Source organism: Acartia tonsa, chromosome 3 (assembly GCF_053477335.1).
Source record: "Acartia tonsa isolate MP-2025a chromosome 3, ASM5347733v1, whole genome shotgun sequence".
Lineage (NCBI taxonomy): Eukaryota > Metazoa > Arthropoda > Copepoda > Calanoida > Acartiidae > Acartia > Acartia tonsa.
The window spans coordinates 29,611,978-29,634,029 of NC_137262.1; the positions used below are offsets into that span (position 1 = coordinate 29,611,978).

Below are 22,052 nucleotides of genomic sequence, written 5' to 3' on the forward strand. Positions count from 1 at the left end.
CATGAAATACTTTTCAATAAACGTCAATCATAAGCAGTATTATAAAATATTTAACCCTAAATTATATGATTGTTTTGAAGGGTAAACCTAAAATCCAACTTTTTGTTCGATTTAGGGAAAATAGACCTACCAAGGATTACTCTCAATTTCTAAGTGCCATTTATACATTGATTACGAGATGGTTGCATTTATACCCCCCCCCCCCCTTTAATGGATTTATTTTTACTTAGATCTTTAACCAGATTATCATGTACTCTAATAAAGTGAAACACGCAGCGGGCTGAAATACCCCTTTTACCCCATCCCCTCCCCTTCTACTGGACGAACTAACTGAATTATAAAGGAGTTCCATGCTAGCAAGTTTAATTGACGACAATTTCCCCCCTGTCTTAATATCCACATTAACATTAACATAATATCCACGTATATTCTGCATCCATTGTTAACTAATATGCTATAGAGGCGTAGCTCCTTCAATTATTGAGCATTTGTTTGTTCGTCTCGTATTCACCTTAACGATAATTTTTTGTTTGATAAATTTTTCCATTAAAGAAAATCTACATAGCCCACTAGCATTTAGAAGCGCTGTATTCAAAGGTATATCGGAAAATAGTCTAAAACTATCTAAAAACTAAAAGATATAAAACTCAATCTTTTTAAGCTACAGACTAAAAAGTTTTACCACCTAATATATTAGGATTAGATATTAAATCTAAAAAGTCACGAAACCTCTAGTTTAAAATAAATCTTTAAATATTTTTGTATTCTTTGCAAAAAGTACATAAACATGTTTCGCTCGCAGAATTAACAAAAACTCAAATTAAATCCCTGAACATTTAATTTTAGTTTGTATTGTTAGTGTTTAGAAATGGGGCGAATCAAATATTTAAAATTCTTGCGCTAAAAGGATTTTTAATTGAGGCGAATTGAAGACAAATGAATGACTTAGCAGCAGCTACGGGGGAAGTTATTTATTAACCTATTTATGCTATTCTAATCAGGGATATAAGAAAAGAGAAACAAACCACAGAATAGAAAATAATGTTTATATTTATTTAAAATCCAAAAGTATTAGATTTTTACAATAAACGGAGTAGGTTTTAAAACTAAATGGATATATTTACACTAATAGGCTACAAATCTATTACAGGATACTCCCCAAGTGGTCTCTAGACTCACTTAAGGGAAGGAGAAGGGGAGGGGGAGAAGTTAAGTCGAATCTTCACTTTCAATTTTAGCTTTTAAAAGAATTGTTTTTAGGGGAGATTTCTCCTTGGGGCTCCGTTCCCTAAAATTGACATAAGCTTGTTCTATACCTATAAGAAGCTCCACAGTAAGGAAGAATCATGATATAATCTTATAGCGGTTAGCAAGACATACATACATTGAGACAGGAGGACATCCTATTACTTTTATTTAGGGATTAATGAAATTATACCAGCTAAATTGAACAATTTTAATTCAATTCTAATAGACTTTTGCAAGTATATCACTTTCAAAACATCACAGTTGGAATGTAATTAAACATTTAATTCTTGGAGAGTCTTTTTATGATCTCTCTACCTGCTAAATAAAATATTCTGAATTCATATTCCTATATTCCTGCATAAACAACTTCATATGAAAGAAGGGAATTTCTGATAATATCAGTTAAGGACTGATTTATCGAAGTTGTACTGCTTTTTAATTAGATCAGTTGTCTGACAGAACATTTTGAAATGGGGATATTTGCATCATTTTAGCAGACTAAATTTCGCTACCTATTTGATTTTTTGGGAGCTTTATTTTACGTTCAATGTGATAATTTAAGTTCACTTAAGCATAGTAATTTAATGAGCAAAATATTATTACTTGGATCTTACACCTGATTATCATGTACTTTGATAAAGTAAGACTTGTAGCTGTCTAAAATAGCGACCCCCCATCTAAGAATTGACGGATCCTTTCCCCTCATATTGAAAGTACGAACTGACACATAAGTGAGGTCCATATTAGCAACCTAAATTGACGACAGGTTTTCTCCATGTCAATATATCAACACAAATAGTCATTATGATATTTAAATTTTAAACCTTTATTGGCTTAATTTCTAATTTTAATTTATAATATTGAAATTAAATGTTTAAGTGTTTATTTCATGTCCGACAAAAAAATGATCCAAAAACAAAACCTCCCAGTTGTTTAACTTGCATTAAAACTAGCTGATCACCTATTAAGATACAAAATTCGAGAAAGGGAAAAGTTTTCTTTAGATTGATATAAGTAGTTCAAAGAGTTTTTGCAAATGTCTTTAATTAAAAAGTACAGTTTGAAAAAAACAAGGTTAACTGTAAAAAACTTAGCGGCGATAACACTTTGATTCTATTAAAGTTTTTAAAGGCGCATTAAACTGCGAGTATTTAAAATGCTCTGTAAGCAATGAAGACCTACGCAAGAATAGTGGTTAAATCTCACCCCCCCCCCCCCCCCCGTTAAAAAACCGTAGGAACTATGTTATTTCTATTTAGTTTTCATAATGCTTATAACTGTTCAAGACAAAACTATAAAGGTACCGGCAATTGGGCTACTTGTAATAAGAAAAAAGCTACCACAAAAACTTATAGATCCAAAATAAAAAATAATTGGCATATAAGAAAAAAGCGCCTTACATATGATATTGTTAAAAGCGCAGCTACTCTATAATTTTCATAGTTTTAAAACATAATTTCCAAAAAAAATAAGATTGTTAATGTTGATAGGTATTGTAGGGTCATTGTTACTTTAAAAACAAAGAAATAATATATATACCTACTAATTTTGCTGGGTAATTTTGATTTGTGCCCCAATTTTTTAAAATTATCATTCTGGTTATAAATAGATATTATGTTGATATGTTTTTCTTCTGCTTGTCATCAATGTCTAGTCCAGTAGGTTTTATAAGACAATAGACATACTATACAAGTTGCATCACCTTATGTTGGCTTTGGGGAAGAGGGTTGGGGTGTTAAAGGTTGTATGCTTTCCGTAAAACCCGCCCTTACAGTCAATTGAATATGTAGTTTAAATGACATATAGCCTATAAGCTGCATCCCTTTCATCCCCCAACAATAATGGTGTAATAAAGGCAACGTTTTAATCTTAAATGTGACAAGCCTAATATTACAGACTTTTTAAGGGTTGATATTAATAAATCTATTAGTCATGTATAGTAAAGATAAGCCATCAGTAATAAATACAAATTCTTATGAGGTCTACAGGGGCTGATACACACACACATTCTTAACATACTGTAGGGTTGGGTTTCATCAAGTTTTTATCGAATGTTTTTCTTTATTCCTTCGTCTTCTAGTTAAATTGTTTTATTCCTAGTTAAAGTTTTTGTTATGTTTAAATTTCTACCTTATTGCTTTTTTATACTTTCTCATTTATGATACTAAAGAGAAACATGGCAGGATTTGTTAATGAAATTCGATAATAGTTATTTCTTTCATCGTATTATAAACCACTTTCCGCGGATTTAAAATGTATAATTATAAGATTAAAACCAGCTTTTTTAGCCCCGAGGTGCCGAAGGCACGGGCTCAGAAAACTGGTTTTAAATCTTATGATTGTACAATTTAATATTCGTAGAAAGCTGGATATAATACGATGCTAGACATAGTTGTTTCGTATGGATGAGAACCGGTTCCTATCCACCGGATTCGAATGAATACGAGAAATAATTTTAGAAATTCGAAAACTTTATATAGAGGTATAAAGGTATTTACTTATTAAACTATCAATATCTATGCATAAACGAAGGCTGTCATATTCGTTGCAATATTTTCAAACCTATTTTATTAATAGTTAGAAAATAAAATGTATGAGTATAGATGTTTAATCCAGACAACCACCTTCCCCAAGTGGTAGAGACCCTTTCCGTCTGTAAGCAAATTGCTTTCAGTTCTTATGTAGGAACTGGGCTGTGTTTATATTTCCGACTAATAGATATTAGCTGATTTCAAAGAAAAAATACAAATTCGGGACAGGGTCCCCGTCCTGTGGGCAGAATAGCTCATGCCTCTCTATTCTTTTACTTTAATGTTAGAACAAAAACCTAAATTTGTTTCTTTATTTTAGGTTAATAAACTATTTTTACCTTTTTTGACCAAAAAAACTTATATAATTGAATCACTTTGCATAATAAAACTTTATCAAAATATTTAGCTGACCCAAATTGAATTTCTCTAGTATTTATACACCATAAAATTTTTTTTATTTAAACCCTACATTCTAAAGTAGCTGGTGAGTTTGGCCCTTAATTTTTAAGGAACTCTAGAATAGATCCTAAGCATGTTTTAGGCTATTTTGTGGAATAAGGGGGGGGGGTGTTGAAGGCAGATATTTTAATGGAGAAGATAGATAGATTTGTATTTCAACATAAGCATACAAAATAATAATAAAATTATTACAATGGACGATAAATTAATATAAAACTCTTATTGTTAATGAACAAATTTACCCCTTCTTTAGATTAAGAATGTTGGTTGAAAAGTTTGGACACTTCTAGTTTAAAATCAACTAATATGATAATGTGGTTATTAAACTTTAGGTAATTGTGTAATTTACAATTCAATGTCCCTCATTGTCAACCTACTTGTCAGCCTTAGGGACTTGTTCCCAAACCACTATTTTGATCGTTTTCCAAAAAATTATTGTAAAGGGCTGGGTATGGAACAAGATGACAGAATGATGAAAACTAAGTTGTACAATTTACATTAAAAATTGTGTTTCTCATAAAAAAATTTTCCTATTCTATTACTTTTTTTCATGATCCTTTTCTACAGAAACACTTTTTCTTAAAGCAGAGAGAGTGCAATTTTGTGAAGTTTATTCTGAGACTTTAAAACAATTTCCTCTGAATGATTGATTCAATATTTTCCCATCAGATGCACATTTATTTAGAACTCAAGGTTTCAAACTTTTCTTGGTAGCACAAATGTTTTTTTATTACTGTTAATTTATTTACATAATTTCCTTTCCAGTATGGCTTCGAAATAGATTGATATCTGCTGGATTAGAACCGGTTATATCAGCCATAACGAAAAAAATATGCATAGCTTCATATTACAGACAATTTTCCACGAAAAATAAAATGTAAATTAAAAATTAATACCAGTTATTTTAGCTCGGACCTTCGTCCCCTTGGGCTAACAAAACTGGTTTTAATAATATAATTTGTCATTTTGGTATCCGCGGAAAGCAGTTTATAATACGATGCGATAAATAGGTAGGTAACTATTCTTTTAAAGATATTCAGTGAAATGAGTAATGAATAGCTGACGCTATTTATTTAAATATTTTCAGTATAAATTTGAGTAAATATTTAATATTTTTGAATTTAAATTTTAACTTACATATGGGTTGTACTATCTATCATTTAAGTATCATTTGTAAAACCATTATTTTTAATATGCTAACATATTGAGAAACATATTTTTAAGGTAGGCTTGAAAAGAAATATTTACCTATAGTTTTCAAAAAAATAGATATTCTTTTAAGTTTTATCTTTTACTCACAGTTAAACGGTATATAAAAGTATATAATCCTGTACGTATTAACGACAGACAGACAAACAGACCCAAATTGGAAAAAATATGAGGAATTTTATATTTTGCTTAGGTACATTTAGAAAGCATTAAAAAATAGTTTAAATCAATTTTTACGACAGTTTCCTGAATCAACAAACATACAGACTACGATGTACCTTTTTATATTTTAGGTTTGCACTAAAAATAATTTTGGTTCTGACCTAACCCTATTTTAAACATGTATATCATCATACACCTCTAGTAGCTTACACCTATGTATAATAAATTGAACAATATTAACACCCATAAGCTAGAAATCCTTAAAAGGAAAAGTTGAATTTTGCATTGAGTGAATACCACCATTAATCCTCATACAAAGTTGCAGATTTTTTTTTATTTTAGCAAGAGTATTGATAGTTGTAAAACAGGGGCAGTTCTGTCCATTGGGTGTGCAATCATAATAAATTGACAATATTCAAGAACATCAAAATGAGTTATAGTATAGAAATTTTAATAAATTTCTTCTATAGCGTGTTTGAGTATATTTTTGCAATGTTGTATTTGTATGTTTTGATAACATTGCCTACATAGTAGAGAGAATCTGCACGGCTAATCTAAGCAACAGCGTAAAGGCTGTATTATAGAAAAGTGTTGCATTACTTCAAAATAAGATTATGATTTAATAAATTTCAGTGTTTGAGCCCCTAGCAGCTAGGAGCTTTGTGTAAATTAATTTAAGATATTAGATAGCCTAAGTCATCTCAAGAACCTTTATGTCTGTATCGAAATCCTAAGCTACAGATAAAAATGAACCTCACTACTTCATATAATAGTATGGAACCTAAAATTAAAATTATTGAAGTGTTTTTGAATTAACTCCATGACATGTATTCAAGAGGAAAAAGATGGATCATGCTTTAGAAAGAAAGTATATTTGGTGTAGGAGAGAGGATCAGTTTTTAAAAATTTTTCATTTTAACAACTGGAAATTTATTTCAGTATGGCTTCGAATCCGATTTATTTCAATTTGATAAAACCAGGTTTTAATTATACTTTAAAAAATCATGTAATGAATCGTATTATAGGGAATTTTCCGCGAAAAATAAAATAAAAGAATATGTGAGGTTGCTGCCAAGTTGTTTATCCAATTGTATTATAGACATCTTTCCGTGAATATTAATATATCAGATTAAAACCGAGGGGCCGAAGGACCGGGCTAACAAAACTGGTATTCCTTTTATGATTTTTATTTTTATATACGAGGACAATGGCCTTATGTACGATTGTATACATGATTCTTAATCTTCAGTGTGTATAAACCGGTTCTTATCCTGCGGAAATTAATCGGTTTCTTTAATATTTCAAATAAGTTTTATTTTGTAGTTTAAAACCTGGATTGAATTGTTGGATCGAGATAGCCCTTGGGATATTCATTCTCTCAGGAAATCTATCCATGGCGGTTTTTAGGGATACCCTAAACCATTGTTTAACAATATATTTGGGTTTCAAAATGATCAAAAATTGTACTGTAACACTAGTGTAAATAAAATCTTTGGGACCTGATATTCGTGTTGAATTTTGGTTGCATATATGCATGCAGATAGATTTTAAATTCACTTTTGTACTGTAGCGTCATGACATTTTTAAAGATTCCTTAAAATTAGTTTAAACAGAAATTAAAAATGGAAGGGAGTAGGGAGGATTTAAATATCTTGACAGAGCGGCAAATTAACTTTTTTGCGAGTTGAGTATGAGAAAAATCTGCATTGTTAACACATAATTTGTTAAGATATATTATGTGCCAATGATAATTTCATATAGACGTAGATTTCTTAAAGTGTTAGATATTTATTTTTGTAAGAAGAAGAGCTCTATTTAATTGCATTTACGTTTTTTAAAATAGGAAATAAATGGGCATGATTATTTTGGAAAATAATAATACAATAAATGCCCCTTCCTCCTATAACGAATTTTGGATACAATAAAATGTCAATTTCAATTTTAAAACTATGAAATAGAAATTTGAAATTTTTACAAGGATAAAACATTCCTTGAAGAAACTCCAAAATTAGTATTATTTGAATTGAAAAGTTAGGACCTAGTACCAAAAACAATTGGCAAAGACAAAGGTCGTGCAATCTAAAGTATTGACACGACCAAGATATTTTAAGATATCTTAATATTTTTTTTAGCTGATATTGCTAGATTACAGGGCCAGGCTCATTTGAAGGAGACAAACATTTGGGGGTAGAGTGCTCCACTCTTCAAATTTACTAAATATCGTGTTGTAGGAGGGATTTTAGACACTAAGAAATTTGGCTTTCTTCACACCACGATATAGAGGTTATCCTCCTTCGTGTGAGCTGACTGCAGAGTTGCTGCGATACATGTAAGATTGTTGCACCCAGAATTATGTCAAAACCCATCCTAGGCATCATCATCAAGTTATAGAAACTTTTATGTTACAACAAACCAACATTGATGCTTTAGGTTTGCAAACTGTAATAATTTAGTACATTTTTATTTTTAATCTCTTTTACCTTGTGACATTTTAAATTAATTACAGAATAGGGTTTCCAGTTGGCTTAATATCTTGTGGATTAGAACCGGTTCTCAGCCACACTGAAAAATCATGTATAGCATCGTAATGCAGACAGTTTTTCCTAATGTAGCCTTCAGCCCCTCGGGGATAACAAAACTGGTTTTAATCTTATAATTTCCATTTTAATTTGCGCGTAAAGCTGTCTATTATACAATGCTATAAGTAACTATTTCTTTCAATATTTGATAAAATTTACCTGATTGTATGAGATCCGATGAACATGTATAAATGTCAATTGATATGACAGGTGACACAAGATGTCGTAGTCCAAAGATCTTTCACACTGTGTATTAACTGTAGAATTATAGTATATTTCAAAGATAAAACTTTACTGTTATATTGCAGTAATTCATTGTTTTGAAAATGTAAGAAATATGATTGTCACAAGTTATCCTGGTGCTACGCTTTTACATTTTAAGATGGAAAACTTTGGTTTCTCAGGGATCTAAAGGGAAAAGACAATAGCCGATAAATAGATGTACATACCCAATTTTAATGCATAAAATTACCCCTTCTGTAGATTACAATCTGTGGTTGAAAGGACACTCATTTTTTAAAACTAACCAATCAAAATTTATCAAAAGTCCCAAAAGTTGTTAAGCAAACGAACAAGAAAACGTTATAATAGAACTTTGTGGACTAGTGTGATAAACAGCCCATTGTCCCTTCTCTCTTTTTTGCATTTTGGTTGATGAAAGATGAATGGCTTACAGGCAATTTCGTTGTTGATTCTGCACTGGTTAATTCAAACAAAAATTATATATAAGAGCACTATGACTCCTGGATTAACCTATACACCAATCTTCCACCAATTTTTTGCTGCTACCTAACCCTTTCTTGGATGATACATCATACTTCTTTGTATTCAACCAACTTTAGAGAAAACAAATTTTCGCCCGTGATAATATTATTGTGAGGGTTCTTTGCAGAGTAGTGGTGGTCCCTCTCCCAAATAAGTTATAAATCTTTTCAGGACCTATAAGAAGCTACATGGTAAAGTAGAACCATAACGGTTTAGCCGTTGGTGAGATCCTTTGGTACACTGAGATACAAAGAAAGACATCCTGTTACTTTTATATAAAGGCTTAGTCTAAATAGGTATATGTCTCATAGCAGCTTTTGATTTTAAATTACACAATTTAATGTAAAAATTCAAAAGAAAGAAAATTTTATTTTTGTGGAAATCATGACCATAAAGGACATTTAAATGATAAAATATAAAAAAAATTACACAGCAACAATTTAAATGTGTCATTATTCTAGGCAAAACTGTTTTCTCTCCTCCCGCTAGGATTACAAGAATTTAGAAAACTCATGGAATTTCATGAATAACACTACATTTTTAGTAGCAAAGCTTCTTTTTTATTTTTTGTTGTATTTTAAAAAATTTACTGTATGTACTTGATTATAAAATGTATAAGTAACAGGATGTCTGCCTGTTTTTCAATCTGTGTGTCTGTTTGCCTGAAAGTCCCAACTATAGCAATATAGCTCTCCTTTATAGTGAAGCTTCTTATATTTCCAAGAAAGTTTTTTTTATCTATTTTTGCGAAGGGTTCCCATATCCTTCCAAAAAAATCGCTCCTAGAAAAAATACTCCTTCCCCTCATCTCTAAATAGAGGACTATGGGTGCGCAGTCGCTAGAAATTTATTAAGGGGACAGGACGTGGAAGTAATTTTATGGTTTCAAAGTCTGTCTTTTTGATTGAATATCTCCTATGCCATCTTATTTATTTTCCATAAGATTGAAAAATAATGAAACCAAAATTATTTCAAAAATTGTGCTAACCTTGAGAGAGAATATCATTTATATTTCAATCATATCAAATTTCAATGGAACTTTTTGTTTATTAGCTTCGCTTCTAATGAAAAAGGGTGTCCTTGTTATTCTAAATGCTGAGATGAAATGTGGTGGATGTGATAGTAAAATGTGCAACAAACATGCAGTTTTGTAAGGTTTGGACACACTAGGGCAAATAGTTTTATTCTCTTAAATTTAACTCTTAACATTAGTCAGTTCAGTTTAACACACGTCTTAACTCGAATAATGATTATAAAGGCATCAAAATGATCTATTTTCATATTTGTATATACAACATTTTCTTTATTATTTCTTTATACCTGTTTTTAGTAAGATATCTAAGAGGGGAGAAAGTTTTGACACATTTGCGGAAACAGTGTGTATAGGCTTTATCTTTATGTGTCAAACCCCCCCCCCCCCCCCCCCCCCCCTCCTCTTAGTTTTTGCCTTGCTAATTACACAAATTGACGATTTAAATTATAAAACTTTTACGAAAGAAAATTCTTCTCCTCTTCTAAACTGTAATAGTTTTACCTATTCTAAGCATGACTTTGGTTTTCATTCTTTAAAAAAAAAAACATAACACTAATTCTTTTTAAAAAGTATTTTTGTTAGCTTTAGATCATTTCATACAACATTCAAAACTTTAAAGTTTACCAAATTTTCGAGTATGACCCTTCAGATTAATAAATGACCCGCATAAAAATGTGTTTCTTTTTATATGTAAAATTAGTTTTTATTTTTATTATCATTTTCTAAGTACCCTTGTTTTTCTTTGTGCTTGAATTGTCAAAATATTTTGACATACGACTTGCTTTTAAGTTATTGATTTCAAATATTTTGCATATTTTTCTTTAAGCATTTTAGTTTAAATTATAAATACTGTTACTAAAATCAGAGACGTCCAAGCTTTTTATTTTGAGGGTTGTAAAAATAGGGGTTTCAAAGGTTTGATGGGGGTAATCAAATGCATTTTTTAAAAAATTAAGGGTGGGGGGAGTAATATGTGTTTTTTAGGGGATTTAAACACTTATTTACCCCATTTGGACTAAAATGAAGAATTAAGGGGGGGGGAAGTTTGTACACTTATAGGAAATGAAATTCAGTATCAAAGTTTGGGAGGGACGTGTGGGCTTGTTTTTAAAGTTATCAACCTAATTCTTTTTGTAAAATCTCTTATATGACTGGATGTACACGGAAAACTTTGAAAATTGAATTTTGGTACTTTCCTTCAAGAGGCTAGTGGAGCAAAAGACCCCCCAAAACACTAAAAATATGAGTTCTGAGCTTATTTTTAGAGATATCAACCTAATTTTTTAAATGAAAACTTTTTAAAAATAACTGAACTTAGTAACCATTACACATTTCATTTTGGGACTTTCCTTCTTGGGGCTTGTGGAGCAAGAGACCCCCCAAAACTAAGAGAAGGAGTTCTGAGCTTATTTTTGAAGATATCAACCTGATTTTTTTCAAAGAAAACTTTTTAAAAATAACTGAACTAAGTAACTAATACACATTTCATTTTGGGACTTTCCTTCTAGGGGCTTGTGGAGCAAGAGACCCCCCAAAACTAAGAACAGGAGTTCTGAGCTTATTTTTGAAGATATCAACCTGATTTTTTTCAATGAAAACTTTTTAAAAGTAACTGAACTTAGTAACCATTACACATTTCATTTTGGGACTTTCCTTCTAGGGGCTTGTGGAGCAAGAGACCCCCCAAAACAAAGAGAAGGAGTTCTGCGCTTATTTTTGAAGATATCAACCTGATTTTTTTCAAAGAAAACTTTTTAAAAATAACTGAACTAAGTAACTAATACACATTTCATTTTGGGACTTTCCTTCTAGGGGCTTGTGGAGCAAGAGACCCCCCAAAACTAAGAACAGGAGTTCTGAGCTTATTTTTGAAGATATCAACCTGATTTTTTTCAATGAAAACTTTTAAAAAGTAACTGAACTTAGTAACCATTACACATTTCATTTTGGGACTTTCCTTCTAGGGGCTTGTGGAGCAAGAGACCCCCCAAAACTAAGAGAAGGAGTTCTGCGCTTATTTTTGAAGATATCAACCTGATTTTTTTCAAAGAAAACTTTTTAAAAATAACTGAACTAAGTAACTAATACACATTTCATTTTGGGACTTTCCTTCTAGGGGCTTGTGGAGCAAGAGACCCCCCAAAACTAAGAACAGGAGTTCTGAGCTTATTTTTGAAGATATCAACCTGATTTTTTTCAATGAAAACTTTTTAAAAGTAACTGAACTTAGTAACCATTACACATTTCATTTTGGGACTTTCCTTCTAGAGTCTTGTGGAGCAAGAGATCCCCCAAAACTAAGAATAGGAGTTCTGAGCTTATTTTGAAGATATCAACCTGATTTTTTTAAAGAAAACTTTTTAAAAATAACTGAACTAAGTAGGTAACTATTACACATTTCATTTTGGGACTTTCCTTCTAGGGGCTTGTGAAGCAAGAGACCCCCCAAAACTAAGAACAGGAGTTCTGAGCTTATTTTTGAAGATATCAACCTGATTTTTTTAAAGAAAACTTTTTTAAAATAACTGAACTACCTAAGTAATCATTACACTTTTTATTTTTGGACTTTCCTTCTAAGGGCCTTGTGGAGCAAATGACCCCCCAAAACTAAAAATAGAAGTTCTGAGCTTATTTTTGAAGATATCAACCTGGTTTTTTTAAAGAAAACTTTTTAAAAATAACTGATCTAAGTGACCATAACACATTTCGTTTTTGGACTTTCCTTCTAACGGCTTGTGGAGCAAAAGACCCCCCAAAACTAAAAATAGGAGTTCTGAGCTTATTTTTAAAGATATCCTGAATTTTTTAAAAGAAAACTTTTTAAAAATAACTGATCTAAGTGACCAGAACACATTTCATTTTGGGACTTTCCTTCTAAGGGCTTGTGGAGCAAAAGACCCCCCAAAACTAAAAATAGGAGTTTTAAGCTTATTTCTAAAGATATCAACCTAATTTTTTAAAGGAACTTTTTTAAAATAACAGAACTAAGTAACCTTTACAGATTTAATTTTGGGACTTTCTTTCTAGGGGCTAGTAAAGCAAAAGACCCCTGAAAACCATAAATATTAGTTCTGAGCTTATTTCTAAAGATATTAGGTAAGCTGATTTATTAAGGAAAACTTTTTTCTTTTAACTGAACTACGTAGCCACAACAGATTTGCTAAAAATCAGGTTGATATCTTTAAAAATAAGCTCAGAACTCATATTTTTAGTGTTTAGGGGGATCTTTTGCTCCACAAGCTGCAAGGAGGAAAGTCCCAAAATGAAATGTGTAATGGTTACTTAGTACGGTTCTGTCTAAAAAAGTTTTCTTTAAAAAATCAGGTTGACTAAGTAACCATTACACATTTCATTTTGGGTCTTTCCTACTGGGAGCTGGTTGGGCAAAAGACCTCCAAAACACTGAAAATATGAGTTCTGAGCTTATTTTTAAAGATATCAATAATGTAGTGGTAATCAAGAGTGTGTAATGGTTACTTAGTTCAGTTATTTTAAAAAGTTTTCTTATAAAAAATCAGGTTGATATCTTTAAAAAAACTCAGAACTAATATTTTTAGTTTTGGGGAGTCTTTTGCTCCACAAGCCTCTGGAAGGAGCGTCCCAAAATGAAATGTGTAACAGTTAGGTACTTAGTTCAATTGCATTAAAAAAGTTTTCTTTGAAAAAATAAGGTTGATATCTATAAAAAAAAAGCTCAGAACTCATATTTTCAGTGTTTTGGGGGGTATCTTGCTCCACAATCCCCTAAAAAGAAAGTTCTAAAATGAAATGTGTTATGGTCACTTAGATCAGTTATTTTATAAAAGTTTTCTATAAAAAAATTAGGTTGATATCTTTAAAAATAAGCTCAGAACTCCTGTTCTTAGTTTTGGGGGGTCTCTTGCTCCACAAGCCCCTAGAAGAAAAGTCCCAAAATGAAATGTGTAATGGTTACTTAGGTAGTTCAGTTATTTTAAAAAAGTTTTTCTTTAAAAAAATCAGGTTGATATCTTCAAAAATAAGCTCAGAACTCCTGTTCTTAGTTTTGGGGGGTCTCTTGCTTCACAAGCCCCTAGAAGGAAAGTCCCAAAATGAAATGTGTAATAGTTACTTAGTTCAGTTATTTTTAAAAAGTTTTCTTTGCAAAAAAAAATCAGGTTGATATCTTCAAAAATAAGCTCAGAACTCCTTTTCTTAGTTTTTGGGGGTCTCTTGCTCCACAAGCCCCTAGAAGGAAAGTCCCAAAATGAAATGTGTAATGGTTACTAAGTTCAGTTATTTTAAAAAAGTTTTCTTTGAAAAAAATCAGGTTGATATCTCTAAAAATAAGCTCAGAACTCCTTTTCTTAGTTTTGGGGGGTCTCTTGCTCCACAAGCCCCAACAAGGAAAGTCCCAAAATGAAATGTGTAGTAGTTACTTAGTTCAGTTATTTTAAAAAAGTTTTCTTAGAAAAAAATCAGGTTGATATCTTCAAAAATAAGCTCAGAACTCCTTTTCTTAGTTTTGGGGGGTATCTTGCTCCACAAGCCCCTAGAAGGAAAGTCCCAAAATGAAATGTGTAATGGTTACTAAGTTCAGTTATTTTTAAAAAGTTTACATTTAAAAAATTAGGTTGATATCTCTAAAAATAAGCTCAGAACTCATATTTTTAGTGTTTTGGGGGGTCTTTTGCTCCACTGGCCCCTTGAAGGAAAGTACCAAAATTCAATTTTCAAAGTTTTCCGTGTACATCCAGTCATATAAGAGATTTTACAAAAAGAATTAGGTTGATAACTTTAAAAACAAGCCCACACGTCCCTCCCAAACTTTGATACTGAATTTCATTTCCTATAAGTTTACAAACTTCCCCCCCCCCTTGAATCAATAATTTATAATTAGATGTTTGAGAAAATGCAAATTGATATCTAATACTACATATCTATCATATGATGTATCTATCTAAAATCTATCTATCAGTATTTGAAAGCTTCTTAATAAGAATTGAAATTACTGAATAATGGATTGTTGAGTAGGGTGAATCAATCATATTGTACTCAGGAGAAAATAGTCGCTGGGTTCATTAGGATCTAAAAGACCTCTAACTTTTATTATTATATATTTTCAAAATTTCAAGATTATACTTTACAGAATTATTTCTGCAGTATACATCCTTTGTTTCTTTTTGAAACTTAAAGATATTTTCAAAATTTAAATAATTTCAGTAGCTTGGGGGGTATTTAGTATTTTTAGATAAGTAGTATTTGTACAATTGTCTGTGTCCCTCACTTTCTCAAACATTGAATTGGGAACCTTAAAGTATCATCCATTTTACCTTAATAGCTATTATTTTTTAACCAGGGATCTTCAGCCGCGACAAAGCCTCAAATTTAAACCCTTCTATATGCAAAGTTTTTTTTTAAAAAGAGGGATTGTCGTATTTTGGACGAGTTTAGACTTCTAGCTGATTTTCAAAATTGTAAAAGGTTGAATTCCCTGAGGCTTACAGGTGGCTGAAGCACGGCTGCCGAGCCCTGTTTTCTATTATTGCCACAAAATGGCAAATGTAATAGTGAGGTAGAGAGGGGGTGGGTAGGGGAGGTTTAGTTGTTCTTTTAGTACAAAAGACACACATCCTAGTTTTTGTGCATAAAATCGCTTTTCTTACAAATTTTCGGGTATAGTCCCTTTCGTGGCAACGATCCTTAAAGGGCGATTCTTTGGTTTTTTTCACAGTAGCTTTCCTCCCATTTCTAGCCCCTGCGGGGCCAATTGCCTAACCCTGTGGGACAATCACCTAACCCAATATAACCTAACCTAACCTGAAATAACCTATCAAAAGAAATTTTAAAAATACGACGAATCGCCCCTTAAGGGACATTGCCTCGAAAGGGACTATCCCCAAATTTTCTATAAATATTTTGAGTTTGATTATTGATTGCATATTTTCTAATGAACCAACCTATCTAGATGAGATATTGAGACTATTTTCGCCAAAGCGGGTGAAAGAAGCGAGACCCTGCAATATTAAGTATTTTCGATAAATCTATGGATGAAGCATTTTTATTTTTAGGCTACCCGAAGTAAATAATTTGGTACGAGCTTAGTGCCTTGTTTGGCTTCTCGCAGATACTTTATAAGTTTAGAATGTTTGTAGGTTCATTTGAATAGTTTTTATTCAAAGATCGTTGAAACACGTATTTTTCTTTGTCTCAATGAACAATCGTCTCCCCCCCCCCCCCTCCCCAGAACTATATGTAGAAATAATATATAAAAATTATATAACTTTCAATTATGTTAATTACTTTTATATAAATTAATTATGTCTATTTCCCTGCGTTTTAACTTTTTACTGTCTATTTATATTACGGGAAATTTATAATGTCTGGGAAAACATTTATCCATTATTTTGTAGATCCATTTACCTAACTAAAGCTATCATCTTAAAGGTTGAGAGAGTGGTGTTCTTCTCAGGAATTAATGGATATAGTATTATAAGGATAATTGTATAGCCATAACCGATAAAGGATACATCATTACTTTGATTACATTGATAAATTTAGTGGCGCCTCAGCTATTTAATCTTTCCTAAAAATCTGACTGGTTTTAAAACTTTCCAACTTGCAGTCTCTACGGAGCTTCTTTCTAAATGATCGGACCTTTAATAACACTAGTACCCAAAGTTTAATAATAACGTTTTCTTATAAACTTTGGGTACTTTTATAAAATTTGATTGGTTTAGACGTTTCAAACAATCGTTTAATCTACGGTGAGTTTGTATATCATCAGTTAGGTGGTAATTTATTGTTCATTGTCCTATTCCTTTAGATCCCTGAGTAGTAACCTTGTAGCTGACTTGTGACTATAGGCAGTAACTGATTTATCCGCATTTGTAAATTAATTTTTTTTCTAGCTGTGTGACAGATAGTTTGCAAGCTATATTTATTGGTTGATATATTAAAGTAAAATAATAGTAGTTAGGTAAGATTTAGAAAGCGTAGCAACTCTATAATTGTTACCAGATATCCGTACGTCCATTTTAAACAAGTTGATTTTTTTATGTGATATAAACATCCGATTGATCTGATTTTTGGAGTACTGGTTCCTATTACAATAAGGTACAATATTATAAGCGAAGCATCTCTATAATCAAGTTCTAAAAATGTGAGTATGTCCTTAAATAGTATTCTGTATTTAAGAAGTTTTGCATCAAATTAAAGTATAATTTGTCAAAACTTGTATATTTATATTTTGCATACTCAGTTTTTACACTTTATAAGAGTTAATATTCGACTGTCATACCGTTTCAGAGCTTCGCTTTTATGAACGTTGTCATCCTTGTTCTTCATTAATTTCTTTTATGTTAGTTTAGGTAAGTTTACCCTTTAAGTGGAACGAAAACCCTGTCATTATTGGAAATGAATTTTTTTCTAGGTTAGGTTAGAATTGTTCTTCTCGTTTTGCTACGCATCAAATAATTTTCGTTAGAAAACCAATTTTAAAACGCTATAAAAGGGAAGATTTCTCTTGGAAGGTTGGAGGCGCCATCCCCCAAAATAATTAAAGCTTTTGTGAAGAGAAAAATCTTTTGAGGTTAGAGAAATCTTTTTGACAGTCGGACAAATAGACATTCGTTACTTTTATATAAGGATTTAAGGCACATACGCATCTAGATACTTTAGTAAATAATTGTTTTAATTTTTTATACATTATACATTAGTTTCAAAGCATTGTATAGCCATTCACGAGATCATATTTTTCATACAAAATATACTTTATAATTTATGATATTTCTTTTGGTAGAATAACATCATTTTATTTTATTATATAATAAATCTAATGCATCTTTTTTTTCTAAAACATCTCTTGAAATAAGTTAAATCCAACATATCAAAGGAGAGAAATTGGAATTCTACTAGATTTTAAAAATACTGAATTATTTTAAAAGAGTGTCTGTTTTAGTACAATTTAAGCACACTGGGCAGAAGAATTTGGTTTTTCTCCTATGAGAAGCTTTATATGTAACATTAGAGAAAGTTGTAAACTGTTTTAATTTTGTAAAACATGTTCCTAGAAGAATCGGCAACTGGTATAGGCTAGAGATGCTACCACAAATGTTATAATAGATGCATTAGTTATTATATATGTATACTAGCGGCTACGCCCCTAGAGGCCTCTAGTGGCACTTTAAATGTTTTTGTTTGTTAAAGTCTCTACGATAATTCTTTAGTACGATACCTCTTTATTTTACGTTGAAGTCTCCCGTATTTAATAAATTTTTATATTTTTTTTTGTCATTTCTCTTGGGAGGGTGGTGGTACCCTCCCCCAAAATAGTTATAAACAATGAGAATCTACCCTGTTAAGGAGAACCCGATCGGTTCAGCAATTAGCGAGATCCTTCGGTACACACAGACACACAAACAAACATCCTGTTACTTTAGTATAAGGATACACATATTGAATTTCTATATTATATAGTTCTAATTTTTTCCGCTAGGTGACTTAATTCTGAATTTAAATTTAGTTTTAAACACTATTTACAGTAAAAGATTGTTTTTTTTTGGCGTGATTAATTAGTTATCTTTCTCAATTTAATTTCATATTATGAATAATTTTATGCTCATTCTGTTTCTGTTTAAGACCATTTCCATTATATTTTATGATTTATATAAATTTTCCAATGTTTTCATTTCACTCACAGTTTGTTTATTTATGTAACAACGTATTAAAATACGTTACGTCTGCTTGTTTTTGTAGTGGTTTCTGTCTTTTAAGGAACCATCTTATTTATCATACAAATATGAACGATATCTGTTTGATGTTTGAGATCTCAGTCACCGCTAAACCGATTGGATTCTACTCTTCAGGGAATATACCTACTGATCCTGTGGCGGTTTTAAGTCATTTTCTTGTGTGGTGAGTCACTCCCACCCCCCAAAAAAGAAAAAATACCCCCTCCAAATTTTTTTTTTTTTTGTAAACTAATAAGTAGGGTGAGGGAAACCCCACCGCACCCTGGGGCGAAGCCTTTATGAAAAATCCCCCCCCCCCTAATTTTTTTCTCGAACGATTGTATTTAGGAGGGAGACTTTCTAATACCTCTAGGGGCGAATCCGCTTGTAATTAATAACTTTAAATACAACCCCATAGTGTCCAAAATTTTCTACCAATCATTCAGAAGGAATGTTTTATTTGTTGTTGAGACATTTTTAAAACTTGACACATACATCCCATTTCTTTGGTTTAGGGTATCCTAAGCCTGGATAATGTATAGCATGTAGATGCAGCATATAAATTCTATTTTGTTGTATTTAATCTTCATCAATGCAAATGGATAAACAAGAACATTGGTTATAAATACCAGCGGAAATCAATAATTTTTATATTAAACAAGATTTTATACTTAAAAAACAGGATCTGTTTCTGTCTGAATAATATGGATCTCCTTTATAGTGTAGCTTCTCACAGGTACTGGGATGGTTTAAACAATTTTAAGAAATAGTCCCTAGAAAAAATTGATTATCCTTAATTTTTTTATACTATGATTGAATATGAACGTAAGTCGACTCCACCCCATCCCAAACTTTTTAAAGAGAAAGACAGATTTAGTACTGCTTTTATGAGGATCATTTAAGTCTATTCAAAAGCGTTGCCTGGTAAATATACTTATTGCAGAAAAGGTCAAATAGTTAATTTGTCCTAACCCTAATCCAGAATTGACAGGGAAGAGTATTAATAATAACAAGGATGACAACATCCATAAAAGTGAAGCTTTGAAATCAGAAGGATGGACAAACAATATCTCATGTATCAGAAATTATTAAAAACCAATTAGTCAGTCTAAACATAATTGAATTTACATAAATTGGTTGCAAAATTAAAACAGATAAATAGGATGAATAAATCATAGGTACAAAATTTTGTTGTCAAAAAGAAAAAAATCAGCATGTTTTAAATGGGCGTGCAGACTTTCTGATTATAGTTTGCTAAATCGTACCTTGTTTTGCCTCCAATATTTCTTTCAGTAATTGAAGAAGGAATACATAGCCCTGTCTGTGATATGAAAGAATTCAATTCGCATGCAACTTATGGGTAGAGGATAGTAGAAAGAATGCAAAAGAGCCTTGTCTTTCAGTTTTTAAATATTTTTAGGGAAAAAGGATAAGAAAGTTACCTTATAAGTTAATCCTTATGTAAAAGTAATTAGTAGAACGATGCTGTGAGTATTGGTGCAAAAAATATGACGTAACAAAAAAAATTAGCTAATGAGAGGCCGTTATTGACCAATGGTAAAATTTATAGTGGACTCTCATTGGCTAATTTTTTTGTTACGTCATATTTTTTGCACCAATACTCACAGCATCAGCAGAACTTGAAAAGCGTTTTGATTTCTAGAATTTAAGTATTTGACAATTTTTTCTAACTTTTAATACTTACTTTTAGGAAAATACTGTTATTAAAGGTCCTTTGTGAATTTGCCTGATATTTAAGTTGACATTGTTTCCATGATTTGATCAATCATTACTACTTGACAAAACATTTATCTTCTATGTTATTATTTTAATGACAATTTGAATAAACAAAATCATCTGTGCTTTAAAAGTAAGTTTTTTTCGGGTCAAAACCTTGGTTCATTTATCCTGATATGCAAGAAGCCTCCTTGTGTTTCATGCATACCAAACTAAATGTGTGTGTGTGTGTGTAGATGCTAATATATTGGTATTGTATTTGAAATTGGGAATCTACTCTAAAACAATTTTTCTTCATACTAGATAAAATTCCATGCCACCTTAAACTTTAATTTTTGAAATAATTCATTTGAAAGAATATTTAAATTTAAACTGCCTAAAAATTGAGAAGCTTTCTTGAAATGAAGAACTCAGTTAGCGAGATCTAAGGGTACAAAAGACATACATTTAATAAGACTTCTTTAATGATAATTTTTTTTGGTTTATTGTTTTAGACCTAAATCGGTTACCCTAGCTAAACATCCTTTCTCATTCAGCTACTGGCGACATTTCCCTAGCTTTAGAAAAACAACAGGACCAGTAGGTATATTCCCTGAAGATAAGAGCCCAATCGGTTCAGCAGTTAGATCTTTAGCTTCAGGCGGACAGACAGACATCTTTATACTTTGTATTATAATTATAAAAATAGGTTCTATGTACTTTAATTTCTTGCTTCGCTTCTATGAATAAATTTACCCCTGTATGCATTTTGTACCTATGTTTGAACATAAGGAAAACATTATTTGGTATGTATAGGTAACTTTGACCACTTTATGTACATCTATTTATTTCTTATATGCACTGTTTTTCCTTTTACAGTTCTACATTTATACCATTGAAGCTACTCTAGAAAAGGAAGAATGTCCGTTTGTCTCTCTTTGGGCGAAATACGTAATTTATTAGATTGCCGAGACTTCATAGATATCAAAGTAGAATTGCATAATTCAGGTCGAAAACTGACTTATTAAACAGATACCACTATGTTAGTTAATTGGATTTTGAAAATTGAAATTACATGTTTTACTGAAGTCAAAGCGTGAGCAATATTTAGTTCTTTTACGTAATTTCAGAATATACATTTTTACCCAACAAACATAATACAGTTTTGAATTTAATGTGCTCTTTTTTAGTTTTTTTCGCCCCTAACAGCCGCTAGTATTATTAGATAAATGAATTTATAAAGCCTTACTAGCCAAGACAAAGCAATCATAATATTATTAATTTAATTTAAAAGAAAGAAAACAAATAATACTTAATCATAAGTTATTCTACAAATTACTCAGATTAAGGGATATATTACACTTGGATCTTATATCTAATTTTCATGTTCTCTAAAAAAGGGAAACTAGCAGCGGGCTGAAATAACGAATCCCTCTTCCACCCCGTTTATCCCATCCCCTCCCCTCCTAATGGATGAACGAACAGACCAATAAACTAACGAGTTCCATGTTAGCAAGCTAAATTGACGACTTTTTTTCTCCTGTCATAAAATCCACATATATTTTATATCCATTCTCAGACTATTAATCAGATATTTAGTTTATAAATATTCATAAGATCATATATTTTATTTCATGTCTATATCTCATTCATAATACCT

General features: G+C 31.2%; 1 long non-coding RNA gene and 1 pseudogene across 1 annotated transcript in view; both read left to right on the forward strand.

Moving 5' to 3' along the window:
* Positions 1 to 22,052, forward strand: part of LOC145313859 (uncharacterized) — a 195,955-nt gene that overhangs the window by 28,085 nt on the left and 145,818 nt on the right. The window lies entirely within an intron of this gene.
* LOC145315345 (small nucleolar RNA U3) lies at positions 15,077 to 15,144 on the forward strand (annotated as a pseudogene).